Raw genomic sequence first — 15424 nt, forward strand, 5'->3', positions numbered from 1 at the left:
CCTGGGCAAATTGCTACTTTGCCTTGCTCTCTGACAGCGTGTCATGGCAAGAAAGACTCACTGCTGCCAAGAGGGACAACAAAGCGATGAGGTCTATTTTTGGGGTTAAGCAGGAGGGGAAATTGCACCCCGTCAAATGAACCCCCGCCATCCTCCGCACACACACATCGACTCGTCAGTGAAAGTGAGTAAAAAGCAAGATGGCACCCTGCTGCGCGTTTGAAGGACAGGTGGGGAGATGAGTTCCTGACACACTTTGGCACGTGTGCGTAACATCGCTCATCTTGTCAGCATTTGACAGCGTTCATTTTAGGAGGAGAGGGCTTCGACTTGACAGAGGAGCAGAGATGCAAATGATCATTTCCTGCTCGTCGGTTCCAAAAGTTGCCAGTGGATGCCTGACTTCTTTTGGAGGTAGGCCAAAAGCAACACTGAGTGGCCCAACACTGGTCGCATAGAAAATCTGAAATCCTATTTTAACTCACTCCTCATCAACCGGAGAGGCCTTTTAATACGTTGTTGACTCTCAGAGTCCACCACAGCATTCTCGCCACAATTTAAGTGACATTCAAGTACAAACACGACATGTTTGTATGTCTTTTTTTTTTATTATTATTATTTTTAGAAGAAGAGCACGGGAAACAAAAGCGTGAGCGTAGATCAATAGACACAGGCAGGATTTATTGATTGGCCAAGGCATGGCAGCCTGTGAAGGACCATCTGGCCTGTTCTGCATGGGCTTCCCATTTGCATTGCAGATTGCGAGGTAGACAGAGATTTTGGAATGTGAGGTGGCAAACTTCGCAGAGGAACAAGCTAAGCAGAAACAACAAAACAACGATAAACAGGACTAAATTAGAACCGGCAATTCTGTCGCCCGGCCATATTTATTCATGTTTTGATTGTCAGATGATAATCCGCGTGAAATATTAAGACTTTTTAAAAGGTCTACGAAATGCTACACAACCTTGAACGGAGAGGTAACAGTGGATCACATATTTGTGTGACGTGCTACTGCAGAGACTGGTAAAATAGCAATATTATATTGAAACAGAGGTGTTTAGTTTATAGACACCTCTGTTTATACCTGCTACTTGCCAACTCCAAAAAAAAAAAAAGGCTTTGAACTACAAAACTGACATCTGTTTCTGTCGCCTCTGTGCCATCCTGGATGTTTTCTTTACAGCAAATGTTGCATAAACTTACAAGCCCCTCGTATCCCAGAACCTCAGACAGATACGGTGAATCAAGTCTCAGAATTTCACTCCAGTTGCCGTTAAGTCACGAAAACACTGCTGGGTCCTTCACACATCTGATTAGATCATACTTATTTAACCACTTGGAGGCATTCAAAGCATCGAAATTGAATTCATAGATACTCGTCTGATTATTAAATATGGATTACATATATTAAACACAGTTTTTGGGTGCCAGATGCTGTGTAGAATATCTTTTATCTGTAGCAACAAGCCCTGATTCAGAGGGAAATTACAGTCTATGTAGGAGTAGAGCTCTGCCTAAATAAAATTTCCTCCAACTTGAAATTTCACTGGAAATCTGAGGTTCATTAACGACCTCAGATTATTTAGAGACCCCGGAAAATCACTGTCATGTACAAAATTGCTGCCATGTACATAAAAAGTAATGATAGCTGCAGAATTAAACCGTTTATTCCCACGTCTGACGTTTTACGTCCTATAAATCCATAGCAACTCTAGTTTCTTCCAGTAAAGTGGTTACTGTGGTGTTTCAAAGCAGAAAAAAAAAAACAGAAAATCAGAAATGCATTGCTTACAGTTTGTATTGCTAATTTTCCTTAGCCGGGTCGCCAAAGACAATGGTGAGCAAAAAACTCCACAGCTTTTGTGACCTCCAACTATAAAATGGTACAGATGAGTATTAACTCACACTCGTATTGTGGTAAAGACTTCAAGGGTAAATTAAGCTGGTTTTACACAATTCGCATCCTTTAAGGGTGACAAGACATCCATTCTACCTAAGAACTGTCATCTTTTTAACACAGAAATCATAAACACTTACAGGATTTCATTTTTCTCAGACTCCGTCGTTTCAACTCAGGATTTACATTGAACTCCTAACGTCATCATTCCCTTTTGAATGTAAAGACTTGTCTAACTTTTATAAACACATTTTTGACAGGAATGTATGTCACTATATATATATATATATATATATATTTTTTTTTTTTTTCCCCTTGCGTTCTTTGATCTGTGATGTTGAGGAGGAGTAACAGAAACTGAAACTATAGGAACAAGTGGTGTCCTGCATTTTATTCTCCTTCATGTCTCATCCTCGGCGCCCGTGAGAGAACCCTCCTTCGCTGGAAGATGAAATGAAGCTTTACGTTTAAGGTCATTATTTGAAAAATAATATGGGAGTTTAATGCTAATTATGTTTTCGCAGTACTTGCATCCTTAGATCTACAGATCCTGTGAAGGCAAAATAACCTCGATTTCCTTACTGACTTCTGGATTAGAGCTAAATTTCTTGTTCACGCACGTGGTAGCTGCGCTGTGACGTAAAATGGGCATTAGCCAATGAAACGCGGCCCCTTGTGTTAAGGTCTGTTTCTGGACCTGTTGTGGCTCAATATTGGTCCATATATAAGGCGCACCGGATTATAATGCACACTGTCGGCTTTTGAGGAAATTGAAGGTTTTTAGGTGCGCCTTATAGTGCGGAAAATACGGTAATCAGATAGACTTAAATCTGGTCACACAAATCCTATTAAACTTAAAGTCTGACCTTTGTGTAAAAGTATCAAGAAGAAAGTCACTGTATGGGAGAAAAAAAATCATTTTCTCCAAGTCATTTAGGAAATATAGCAAATATATTTAAAAATGTTCTCTTTGTGTTTGAACATTTGAAATCTCAATTTGATATAGTAGGCATTATAACATGCTTTTTTCAGCATGTATCAGAAAATAAACACTGTTAAACGCTACAAAAGGATTGACGGTCCTAAACATGCAGCCAGAGCTACAATAAAATTATTTAGCTTAAACTATATTTATGTGATAGAATGGCCCAGTAAAACTCCAGACTTGGGTCTAATTGAGAATCTTTGACACATCTTGGAACTGCTCTTCACGGACCCTTCAGATCCAGCCTGACTGAGCTGGAGCTGCATTACAAACAAGAATGAACAAAGGAGTCCAAGGAGAAGCAAACTTTCGTAATTACAAAGCTTCAACTCTCCAGTCATTCATATCCTCTGCTGAGCCATGTGGACCAAAAGGCCCGCAAAAAAACAACACAAAACTCCACGGCTCTTGTTTTACTATACACTTTTAAAATGCCAGCCACAACGTGGAACAGTGATCAATGTTTATGAACAAACATAAAGGAAAACTTAGTGTACTGTCACAACCAGGCTATTATGCAATAAAAGTTAATGTCCATGAAGGAAGAGGGGTAAAAATGGGAACAATGCTTTCATTAGAGAGGAAAGTGCAGGTGCGTTGCTCACTTGCATTCACTGAATACTGCCTGCCTTTTAAGTTTCTGGTATAATCGTGACTGCAGCATAGCAACTTTAAGCGTATCAAACCGCGTAGCAGAAAGTGCTGCTGCTCACCACGCCGACGTCCGAGGAACGGATCTGTAGATTCACTTTGAGAGGAAGCCTGAATGCATGAATCTCTCCAAACCTGGCCACTGACTCAGAGCATACACAGGAAAAAAAAAAAATCAATAGAAACAGTTGCCCTGGATTTCTCTTTGTCTTGGAAAATAATCACATACACACACACACACACGTACAAGCCTTATCCTCATAGGTGGATCTCTTGCTCTCTGCCCGTGTTGGAGAACTCCAGTCTGGGGACAGGAGTAAATGGGAACAAGGAGCCGTGCACAAGGCCTGGAACATCTCTGCAATTTCATCCTCGTGGGGAAGAGTTGCAACATTCCCCCTCACATTGCTCAGCACTGGGAAGATAAATTTCATGCTCACAACTAAGCCATGATAAACTGTTTTTTTTTTTTTTATTAAGCATTCTAAAAGGCCACTGTTGCTATGGTATAACATTAGATCTAGATTAAACGCGAGGATTTATCATTTACTGATTAAAAATATATCTATATAATATCACAACACTAAATAAACCTAAATGCTGTAACTCAGGCTGAAGACATGTTTTCCCCTTTTGTGATTAAATGCTTTATTTATGAGTCATTCGGGGCATCGTTTAGCACTAAAAGCAATACACAGAGATAATGGGAAAGTCCTGGTGGGTGGTCAGGGAACATAAATCTTGTTTTGACCTAAAAGCTTCTCTGTAATTCATATATATATTTATATTTATATATTTTGGTTTGTCTGAATGAGGACATGCACGTCTTTTGGGCTGCAGTTATTCAGCATGGGTGCATGAAATACTATTAACACTTTCACTTTCTCTTGTTTCAAGGTCTCAGAGATGGTATGTCTTTGCGTCAACAAAACTTGATAGGAGTTACTTTGCATAACGTATTTATTTATTTTTTTTGCAGATTACATAAAGCCCCACATCCCACGCTCCTCAACGCCGGCTCCAGACCACCTACTTGTTACCGCATGCTATCGGGAATGTTTCTTGGGAAAAAAAAGAGCAATTATTGAACACCTTCGGCGTGCAAGGTATTGTAGCATTTAGCGTTTCAGCTTGGTGTCTTTCAAACTTTGGTCCTTTTGAACTTTTTTTTTTTTTTTTTTTTTTGGGCAAACTGGATATCTCTCTTTATGCGAAGGAAGAGGAACCGGCTGACCTCGGAAAAGGACAAACAGCGAGCTGCCGCCTGCCACAGACAGCAGATTACGCTTTATCGCATTTAAAGGACTGGGACCTTGAAATAATGCACATTTAATAAAATTACCTGCCAGTAGCGCAGGAAGGCGCACATCTTTTGAGTGTCACCTCATATCTGTCCTGACCCTTTGCTAAGCCACTTAGACTTTCTGCTTGGTGGAAAGTATTTTATCCTCCTAAACTTAATTTTCGTTTCATTTGGGGACCAAAGGTGAGCCAAAGCTTTCAGTCAAATTCAAAACAGTTCAGTTTTGCTCTCATCTTGAATCTTTTTGTGAGTTTTAAACGGTTCAGAGGGTATTACAATAAAACTGCAATAGACATAAATTTAACTATTTGCAACTCCCAAGATGCTTTAAAGCTGCATGCTAATTTAACAAAAACACACTTTCTTCTTGTTTATCTGATATGTTTTACTGATGCACATTTACATTACTGTTCAGTTTATTCACTTAGGATCAACTTACAACAGTTGCGCATTAAATTAGCCAGTCATGAATTTACTTCCAGATTGTATTTTATACAGTAGAAGAAAGTACAAATTACATTAAGTCCTTCATTTATTGTACACTGGAGAAACATTTGTCAAAGACTTTCCAGCCAGTCTTAGTTGTTACACTGTAGCAATGCAACTCTTGCATTAGTCTGGATTGTTTTAGGCAGTAGCCGATCAATCAACTCATATTTCTATTGTGTCTCTTAACAGAAAGCAAAGCTTGTTCTCTTTTAGTGAGTTCATCATCAGTGTGTGATCAAAATAGCTTGTAACTTGCTTTTAAATCGTGAAAAAGGGAAATTCTAACACTAGCGAAGCATATGTGTTGCAGCAATCATAGTTGATTTATTTTTAGTGGCTAAACTTAAAACATTCAAATCTAATCAAAGTAAAGTCATTTTGACTGAAACTCTTGACTAAAACTTTTGCCATCATGTTAAGGAATATAGAATAAAATTTCACCCCGGTGGAAAATTGGGGTGTTGTATCTTAAACGTTTAAAGAGGATGCAGGACGTATGACTTTTCAGCAGCAATAACACCCAGTGAAGGGACGTCCTCCATCCTCCATCTGTCCAACGTGTCAAAAGAAAATCTGGGTTATACAAGATCACAGTAGGTAAAAGCAGAAACACAAAACCTCACCCAGGAATTTGGGATTCACATTACGTGCAACTGTTGTTAAGCTCTCTGTTCTCATTTTAAGACTTAAGCACTAGTTTATTGTCGGCCATTTTGGTCAGCAATAAGACCAGAATACGTAACGCTGGGCACAAATCTCCGAGGTGAGTTAATGTAGTTAGTTTTGCCACAGGTAGAATTCCTTTCCTATCCTTTTTTAAATGTATACCGGTACCGTCTCAACCTCATTTCCTGCTTCACGCCAGCTTCCTGCTGCTATTTTTAGTGAGTTTCACCGAGTAGCTCGTGGCTGTGTATAAAAGATGACATCCTCACTCTTAATCCTGTCTGCAGAGCTCTGGTTTATTTTCTCATCCTGTTAAAACACCCCTCTCCCCGCTCCTCAGTAAACAGGACAGAAAAAGATAAGTACTGTCCATGCCACTCCCTTTATTGTCAAAAGGAATGACGTCCGCAGCTTTGTTGAACCAGTTGTCTTGCCAATCGGCGAAGTCGTGCTGTTCTGACTCATGGCAGAGGACACTTTAGCATCGCAGCGGCATTAACAGTCGCAAAACATACCAGCAGTCCTTTTATACATCTCTTTTTAGATGCTTCTGTGCCTCATCGGTGAATTGTGTCCGATGTTAATTTCTTTTCCAATGTCCTTGGAGGCTCCCACTCCGTGCTGTCAATATTTTTTTGTCCAAGCTGTTTGCTGGTTTTTAGGGGGCCCGGCTCCTAATAATTTTAATCGTCTCTGTCGGTAATGATCTCTATTAGCGCCGCCATTATCGCACGCGTGCTCGCGCTATAAAGCTCAGCGATGACGACTCATCATGGTTAATATCAATACCTTTAAAAGCGTAAAGGCTCTGAGGTGGAAATTGAAACGGAGATGCAGGAGACAGACTCGCAGAGGGGAAGGGAAAGGGAAAGGGAAAGAGATGTTCTGAAGCACTGCAGCAGAGTGAACGCGTATCCAATCTGACACCTGGAACTCCAGGCTAATGTCTTGATAGGCCATAAGTGGATCATTGCTGCCCCTTAGAAAATCTTCCCTCGGTACGAGATAGAAAGAAAAAGAGCTGAACAATCCTTATGCCTTTTAGCTGAACTGTGCGCCTTGTTCTCTTACTGTTCCTGGATTTTTTTTTTTTTTTTTTCCACTCTGCAGCCTTATTGATTTCAGATCAGGGCTGTTTTATGTTTTTCCTGCATCTCGTGCACAGTTACTGTGAGATATACCTCTCAATGCGGCGCGTGATTCCAGCTCACCGAGCCCCAGGGCTGTTTATAGTCCACTGCTGCATGGGTTCAAATGTCAACTTGGATTTCTCAATGCTGAGCTGCGCAACGATGTGACCTGGGTGACTTTTGCTTTGTCATAACGGAAAGGAGGGTCCGTACATGCGAATTGTCCTATGTGATACGCTAGCAATGCATTTGACCCTTTTTCCCTCTTGTTAAAAACAAACCCACTCTGACGCAGCTTTCTCTTTGTTTCTTTGTTGAGATTTCAGCCATATTCTTTGTTTGTACCACTACAGTAATTCTCTCAAACACCGGAAACTGTTTTAATTGCAGCCTTTTTCCCATAAATTGTGATCCTAATGGCAAACAACTACTGTCTATTTTTCCAAATGGAATAAATGTTAAATGAATGTTAAAATGTCTTTAAGAATCTAGTCCTACTGTGTAGAGATACACAGTTATGATTTTTGAAACAATACGTTTAAAAAGTAGTTAAAGAAAAGTTTTTGTACCACTGTGTACATGTGAGTAAAGTACTTTCCTATCACGCACAAGTAAACAAAGAAAGTTTTGCTTAAGCACTTGATGATGAAACAGTATTTCAAAGCTAAAAAACATAAACCAACTGTTGCTGTAAATAAAAGTTTTTTTTTTTTTTTACATAAAACACTCTCAAAGTGCTCAAAAAATACTTGTTTGGCTTGTTTGCTTAGAAGCTGGTTTTCAGTTCGTCTTCATATGAAATTTCCATTGAGAGGACTGGAATGTGATTGGCTTACACGCCTGCAGTGTCGCAATCAGCGTTGGCACTGATAGGCCACGGCTGTAGGCGGGACTTATATCACCGATGGTAGTCTGATGCAATTATTTGAAATAGGTCAGTCAAGAGAGGAGAAGCTGGTGCCTGTTTTGCCTCGACGGTTTTCAGAAATCTGTCTTTTAGTGGCGACGTTCTGAAAGCAGCGTGTGCATGTGAGTTGTAAAGCGCAGCTGACGCTTATCGGGGGAAGCTGCACGTGAAGAAGTTTGACTGATAAGGTGATGTCAAGCGAATACTGATTTCAGCAGCAAATGCCTCATGTTTAGCCTCAGAGAGTTTACACATCACTTGTATGTTTATCTGTCCTTTCAGATAAATGGCTTTAAAGTGGTTTCGGTCTTGGCAGATATTTCATTCTGTGTGATGAAGTAAAACAAACAAAAAAAAATAGTATTGAATTACCAAAATAACTTGATTTCTAAAAATGAACTTCTATAATGCACTAAGACATGTTGATGTACCGTCAGATGCTTTCATGATGTGTTAACTGGACAAACTCTGGAAGGGGCACAACACAATATGAGAGAACTGTAAAGAAAAAAATCAAGCATTTATGTATGTTAATATTATTAACTCGGGGATGACGACAATTGTTTATCCTTCCACTCAACTTTCAATTAAATTTAATGCAGTGCAATTATTTCTGAATAACCTTTCTGCATCTACTTTTAGAAAATAAAATAACTTTTTTGAGTATATCCCAATTTAATGAAATGCATCTTTTTGTCTCCTGGAGTTAAAACTGAAAAGGTTCCTAGCTTTCTTTGCTGCTTATAGTCTAATAACTCAGAAAAAAAAAAAAGGTTTAAGACCAGAAAATTTTCTCCTTCTTTCTCTTCATGAAACTAAACAGGGTGATGATAAAGTGGGTTGCAAATGGCTTCCTTAATGTATACTTTCACATAGAAAATGTTTACCAATAGATCATTTAGGAAATGGTAACCATCCCTTTTGGCAATCGCAGCAATAATCACATGCAGGAGGCCAGAGTCGGCAATGCATTCAGCACTGCAAGTCAACAATTACCGGGCGGCTGGTGGAAATGACGGGGTAGATGTTAGCTGATCCCGTGTTCCCACTCAGCGCGATTGATGAGTTCATTTATCTCTCCCCTGCTCGTCTTCTGGCTTTTCGCCCCTCTGTTGCTATGAAAATGAATAGCCTTCGTAAAATGGAGAAATCATATGCTGAAGAAAAAAAAAGCGCCTTTACAATACCACTGAGGCATATTTATTTCATCTTAAAGGGGGGGACGTTTGAGGTCACCCTCCAGTCCTTCCCCAGTGACATTTTCCGACGTGACATTCTGTGACATTTCCAGTTAAATATTGCTGATATTCCTGCGGAGGAATTAAAAGCATGTCTAAAAGGGAGGCCGACATTAAAGCCGTTTCTCTCCCTTTCTGTCTTCCTCCCTCTCTCCCACCGCTCAGTCTCTTTATCCCAAACATTCGGTTTCCCTTCTCTCCGTGCAGCAACGCGGGCTTACACACACACACACACACACACACACACACACACACACACTACCTTCTAAGTGTGTTTGACTCGCATCCCCAGGTATTAGAGCAAGTCTGTCTAATCCAGAGGGATTACTAAAAATTCTATCATGTGGAAAATATGGGAGACAGACACAAAGTGTCTGACTGAGGAAACTTGTGGTGTTTTTTTTTTTTTTTTGGCAAACATTCAAAGATTTAGACGCGGCAACATGACAGGAAGCAGTCATGCAAGAGGGGAAATGGCTTTACCTTCTACGTATGTCCTACATATCGGCGGATTGGATTTTGAAAATTCTCTCACTTCTGCTAAAGAGCGTCTGTGCCTTCATGTCGACAAGAATTACTAAACACCGAACACGAGCCAATATACGCAGTTTTATAGAGCAGATCTGTTTTTGTTGACGATATCTTTCACTAGACCTACGTCTTGGAATAATTCACAATAGTTATCCTGCTCTACTTGTCTAAAAAGCTGTCAATTGATGCATTGTAAATATTCAAGTTATTCATTTTACCTCCGTTCACACAAGTAGTTTTATTGAGGTGAAAATCTCTTTTTTTTTACAAGGCAGACTTGGCGAGGGGAGCAACATTACAGTATATTAAAATGCAAGATGTAAAACATGAAGCCAGGATGAAATATGAGACGGTGAGACAGTTGGACCTCAGCAGTACTCGAAAAGAATTGCTACCATCATCCATAACTTCTATCTTTATGAGTTTAAGCTTACTAAATGAGACTTTGTGGCTTGTATATTTAGTTAAACAACTTGGTCAAAGATAAATCTTTCATGAGGATTTTCCGTCAGAAGTATTTATGATAAATACGCAACCTGCTGCGCTGCAGATGGCCGTTTGGACCTCCACGATGCCCCATAATAACTGACTAAAAATGTTAAATAACTAACTAATCCTTTTAAATATCAATGTAGTAACAAATGGAGCTTTTAGCCATTTTTCAGTTTTTCCATTGAATTGTTTCATTGAATTTCCACAACAGGACGAGACCCAATGACATAGCAAAACTGTTTTTGTCCCAAATATCAACATCCCATTAAAGAAACCACATCCGTCATCTTTTTTGGCAGTTTTTTTTTATTTATTTATTTTGAAAACCCCAAAATAGAAATAAAAGGTTGTTCTTTAAAAAAAATCACGACAAATTTCCTGTACTATACATGTATTGAAAAACATAAGCTGTCTGTTTTCAAGAGGCCATAACTCTTGTTGTTCTAAACAAGTTTTATTTATCTGGACTGGATGCAAAAATGACTTTATGGATGGTAAACGTTGACAGGCCCCTTCCCTAATCTATATGAGTAATAATTAAAAAGTTCTCAGCAACTGAAACCAAGACCAGTGGCGCAGGACAAAGGACCCGAGATTATTTTTCCCGCATGCACATGTGGACGGAAAGAGTTTTGGAAAAAATCTCCAAATATCACTGTCAGAGACCTGCAGAAGGAGCGGCGTATTGCAGCTATTTACTCTCTGTAATCATTTCTTTTAAAATGCACGAGAAGCAAAGATAACTTCTGCACCCACCTGTAGAGATGACCATTGTGTGCCCTGGCTGCTCCCCAAGTATTAATCATTCATCACGAACTGGGTTTTCACTTTGGACGTTGGAGCGCACCGAGGCAGGCCTTTTAACATTTGAACAGAACCGCAGAATCAGATTTGCAGCGAGGGATGGTGATTGATTGTAATCAAAATGTAAAGTAAGGCTAAGCTGTCTCACTAATGGATTTAATAGTTTATTCGACTGGAGGGGTGAATCACTCTTACGGTATTGACCGCGGGATCCTGAAGGATTACGGACGGGCCCAGAGGTCGCAGGGGCAGGTGGGTGTGCTGTGCTCCAACAAAACCGCTGCGCGGATAAAGTGGTGGGTTCTAAGCAGTTTAGCAAATTAATTGGGAATTAATCTTTCTCTAAATGAGAGCCTAAGACGAGCAGATCCTCTTGTTTTAATTCCTCTATTTGCCCAAGACTACCATCAACGGTGGTATGCTCAGCTCTTCAAAACAAAAACTTGGGGATGCGTTTTTGGCTGAAGTTACGAGAAGAGGAATATTTGGCTTTGAAGCACAAGCGTGTGATTGAAAGCGTTCAGAATAGTGCCTCGCCATCAAGCTGATGCGCACGTTCTCCATTCAGGTTCCACTGTGAGCATCTTCCTGGAGGAGGATAATGCAGGATCAAGAGCGATGTTGGCGTAATGAGCGTGGTGGTAATACGGGGCCTCGATGGAGCACGAGCGATAATTTCTTCTGCTGTTTGTGTCGAAGCCAATCAAACTGAAAAGATAAAACATCACAAAAAAACCCCCCAAAAACATCTGTTCAATAGAATTAAGAATAAGAGGGCTTGTTTATCATACTTGGCGTTGGCTCGTAGGCCAGTGGTACTGTCACAGTAAATGGAGGTAAACTATTGACCCGTCTCTCCCCGAGACTCTTGTACACTCGGTTGGCTCTTTGCTTCTGCTTTTTTATTGCGGCAATAAACGGGCCGATCCGTTTGTTCTAATTCAGGGGATCTGACTGAGACTCTAATCAATTACAGTCATTATCCGGGCAGCTGATGGGTTTGTGGTCAGACAAACACCTTGTGGAGGAGCTGGGCAGGCTGACGGCACCACAAGCCCCAACCGGAAACACGTGACCTGTGCAGCTGGCCATTTGCAAACAAAGTATAGTTCCAGTACAAACACACACACACGCGCACACACACACACACACACACACACACACAGACAAACCAGAAAAATCTGACTGAATAATGCAAGATGGTCCCATTGTATTCAGTTAATTAGCTGTTTTCATTATTTAAGGAGCCTTTGTTTGACTGGTTGACTTAATTCCTACACTGACAATTTGAAAGATGTGAAACTTGCACCGCTTTCTCTAAGAACGTGTACAATTAATGGCTACCCATTTGATTCCATGTGCTTTCCATAATATTCTAAAACAAGCCTTTTAGAATATTACGTGCATTTCCCATCTTAGGTCTCAGATGAGATGTGTTCGTTGGTTTTTGTTTTGCTTAGTTCTTGTCAGGACAAGAACTGGTCTTTAGGCAAGTCTGAGTCGAAACTAAAGGCTTTAAGTGGCAAGTCAAGGCTAAAGTGTTCAAAGGTCACATCTAGTAAGTCAACTCTTTAGTTTTTAACAACTGTAATTAATGTCCCTGCTCTAGACATGTGGCCAGAAGCACTGCATCGCCGCAGGCTAGGAATTGAAAACACTACCTTTCTGTCCTACGGCCTAATTAACTCATTTAGAGTTCGAGTCTTTCAGCTCTAAATCTTTGAAGTCTGAAGTCGCTTTTGCAACTTGAGCAAAACCTGGGTCCAAGTCTGCGGCTCAAATCACAATTCATGCAATTGGTACAATTAGCAGTTAAGTTACTAAAGAGCCCACATCAATGGTGCAAAACTAAATGTATAAAAATATAACAATATAGAGTAAATGCTGTTTTAGTTGAGGTATGTACAATTGATCTGATTACGCTGTGAAACATTTTAAATATTTGTGTTTAAAAATCTTATGTACTTAACTACTGAAAAACTGTGGTAAGGTCAGTCAATGTTGTCATACAGAGAATCGCATATACCTGATTCTGGATTCTAATAGTTTATACTTTTTTTAAACAAAGGTACTCAAACCTTTATATTTTAGGCTTACTTAGGCACAGGGAGGCTCTGTTTCTCTTTTGTGTATCATATCATCATGCAGGGGGGGTTGCAAGATGAAAAGAGCCCAAATGCATTATTCATGAAAACGGCAGGTTTGAAAACAAAAAGTTTAATTACTTCCTAACAAAAAGGAAAAAGTCAGAGTGCTGAAGATAATCAAAAAAGCAAAGTTCACATAAGTTCAACAGGGACAGAGCGGGAACAAAAACAAACGCCGACGAAAACAAAACGCACACAGAGCCGGCAGAAAGCAAAGGAAAACCAGAGAGAACAAGCCGTGCATCTGGCTTCAGATGCACGGCTTACAGTAACCGTAAGCTGTGGGTCAGCGACTGACGACCAGCGGCAGAACTCACGAGGAAGAACAAGAAACAAGAGAACAACACAAAGAATTATAGGAAACTGCAAAACATTGTGACCAAATAAGAAACAAAACAAAAAACAAGACAATACCAGCTTTCTGTTTTGATACATGATGCATTAGCGTTGAGGTTTCAGCTCCATGTTACTTTATTTCTTTATATTGCATCAATATGTTGCGCTCAGACATTACTTTGTCATCCCATCCTATCCAGTCTAGTTCCTGTGTACCGACTTTAAGATAAGCTGATATACATACCCGCAGCTCTCAGGTGCATGGCGACCAGTTAAAATCCAACCACATGAAACGTACCTAAATTGCAAGTATAAGTTCTGATATACTTATTGCAGAATCTGCATGCGTTTTTCTTCCTTGCTTGTATCCGACCCTGTTGTTTGTAGATTACTTGCGAGAAAAGATTTCAAAATAGCTGGTCACCTTTTAGCTCCCCAGATACCGTTTTTGTTTTAGTTGTTGCCACTTCTTGGCGTGGCACCAGCATGGCAAGTGGCAAGATAAATTTGAGACAGAGTCATGGAGATCAGCAGACATTTGCCTTGCCTGAATGCCAAGTTCTCTTACCTTTCCCATTTTGAAGAGGGGCTAACAGAAATGGGTCTCGTGTCACATCATGTTTATCCCCTTGGTAAAGAAGAAACAAAGAATGGCTGTCTAAATGTCCCTGAATATTCTGACCAATTTTTTTATTTTTTTAAGTAAAATATAAATTAGGAAAACGCTTTAGGACAATGTATTTACCAGAGTTTTGTGGGTGCCTTTGTTTAAAAAAAAAACAAACAAAAGTATACATTTCTCAATAAAGGACTGTCTTCTGTTAATTTACTGAAGTCTATATTTTCCAGCAGCATTGTATATGTTCGGTGAATGATTAGTTTATTTCTAAGCTTTTAAGTCATTTTCACCACTGTATCCGACAGCATACAATATCTATATTGCCAAAGCGATTGATCTTTTACAGGTTTTAATGTCTCTTCTGCCTGAAAAATGAAGAACACCATTAGACACGGAGGCAACAGTGAGACTCCTGGTCTGGGAAAGTGTCTGCTGCTCACTGCACTCTGCGAACCATTAGCTCTGATGGCACTTCTTCTACATGTTGGAAATTCACTGTCGGAAAGGCCTGGATGCCTGTGGAACTTAAGCAAAAGGGCTTTGGACGTGTAGATTGTGCAGTTACTTTGGGAAACAAACAAAGGGTGCAGAGTTCAGGACAATACACAGTGTTAATTTGTCCAGAAAGTTCTGCTTTGGTCTCTTCTGAGCAAAGTAACTTTTCTGTGTCCTCTGCAGTTTGTAGCAAACTTGCTATGACCTTCTTCCATCAGGTCTTTCTTCTTGTGACACTTCCTCTGAGGTCTTAAAGGAACAGCTGTCTGCTGTGGTTCTTGTTCCTCATTATGCAGTTGGGTTTTTTTTCACTGAAGTTTTCTAACAAACCTCTGGATTTATTTTGAAATTAAATCACACCAATGGACACAATTTAATATTTATTTAATATATCTTGATGTATTAAGTAAAGGGGGCAAAAACAAAAATGCTTTCCACACTTCAGACTTTTGTTTTTAAAATAATGAATAGCTTTTCCTTCTACTTGAGAACTGTCCATCACTTAGTGGTTTTCCACGACGAAACTGTAGCGAATTACTGTTAGGTTTGTGGTTCTGACATGACAAAATGTACAAGTTTTGAAAAAGTTTTGTCGGCTGCAGTAACGCCGTGTTACTAGGACTGGGTAATAATATCGATTTTACGATGTATATCGATATTTTCTTTCCTAGAAAAAAATTGATATTCATCCGCAAGTATCGTAACATCCAACTGTCACCTTGCTCACTCAC

General features: G+C 39.8%; 1 long non-coding RNA gene across 1 annotated transcript in view; it reads left to right on the forward strand.

The window, feature by feature from the left end:
* Positions 1–4904, forward strand: part of LOC106944200 (uncharacterized) — a 51517-nt gene extending 46613 nt beyond the window's left edge. Inside the window, exons 2-3 of the long non-coding RNA XR_001424151.1 lie at positions 4516–4642; positions 4753–4904. This is a non-coding gene — a long non-coding RNA (uncharacterized LOC106944200). The remainder of the gene's footprint in view (positions 1–4515; positions 4643–4752) is intronic.
* Positions 4905–15424: the final 10520 nt, after the last annotated feature.

The sequence above is a fragment of the Poecilia latipinna genome, unplaced genomic scaffold, assembly GCF_001443285.1.
Source record: "Poecilia latipinna isolate Pla-1442-1.1 unplaced genomic scaffold, P_latipinna-1.0 Scaffold102, whole genome shotgun sequence".
Classification (NCBI taxonomy): Eukaryota; Metazoa; Chordata; class Actinopteri; order Cyprinodontiformes; family Poeciliidae; genus Poecilia; species Poecilia latipinna.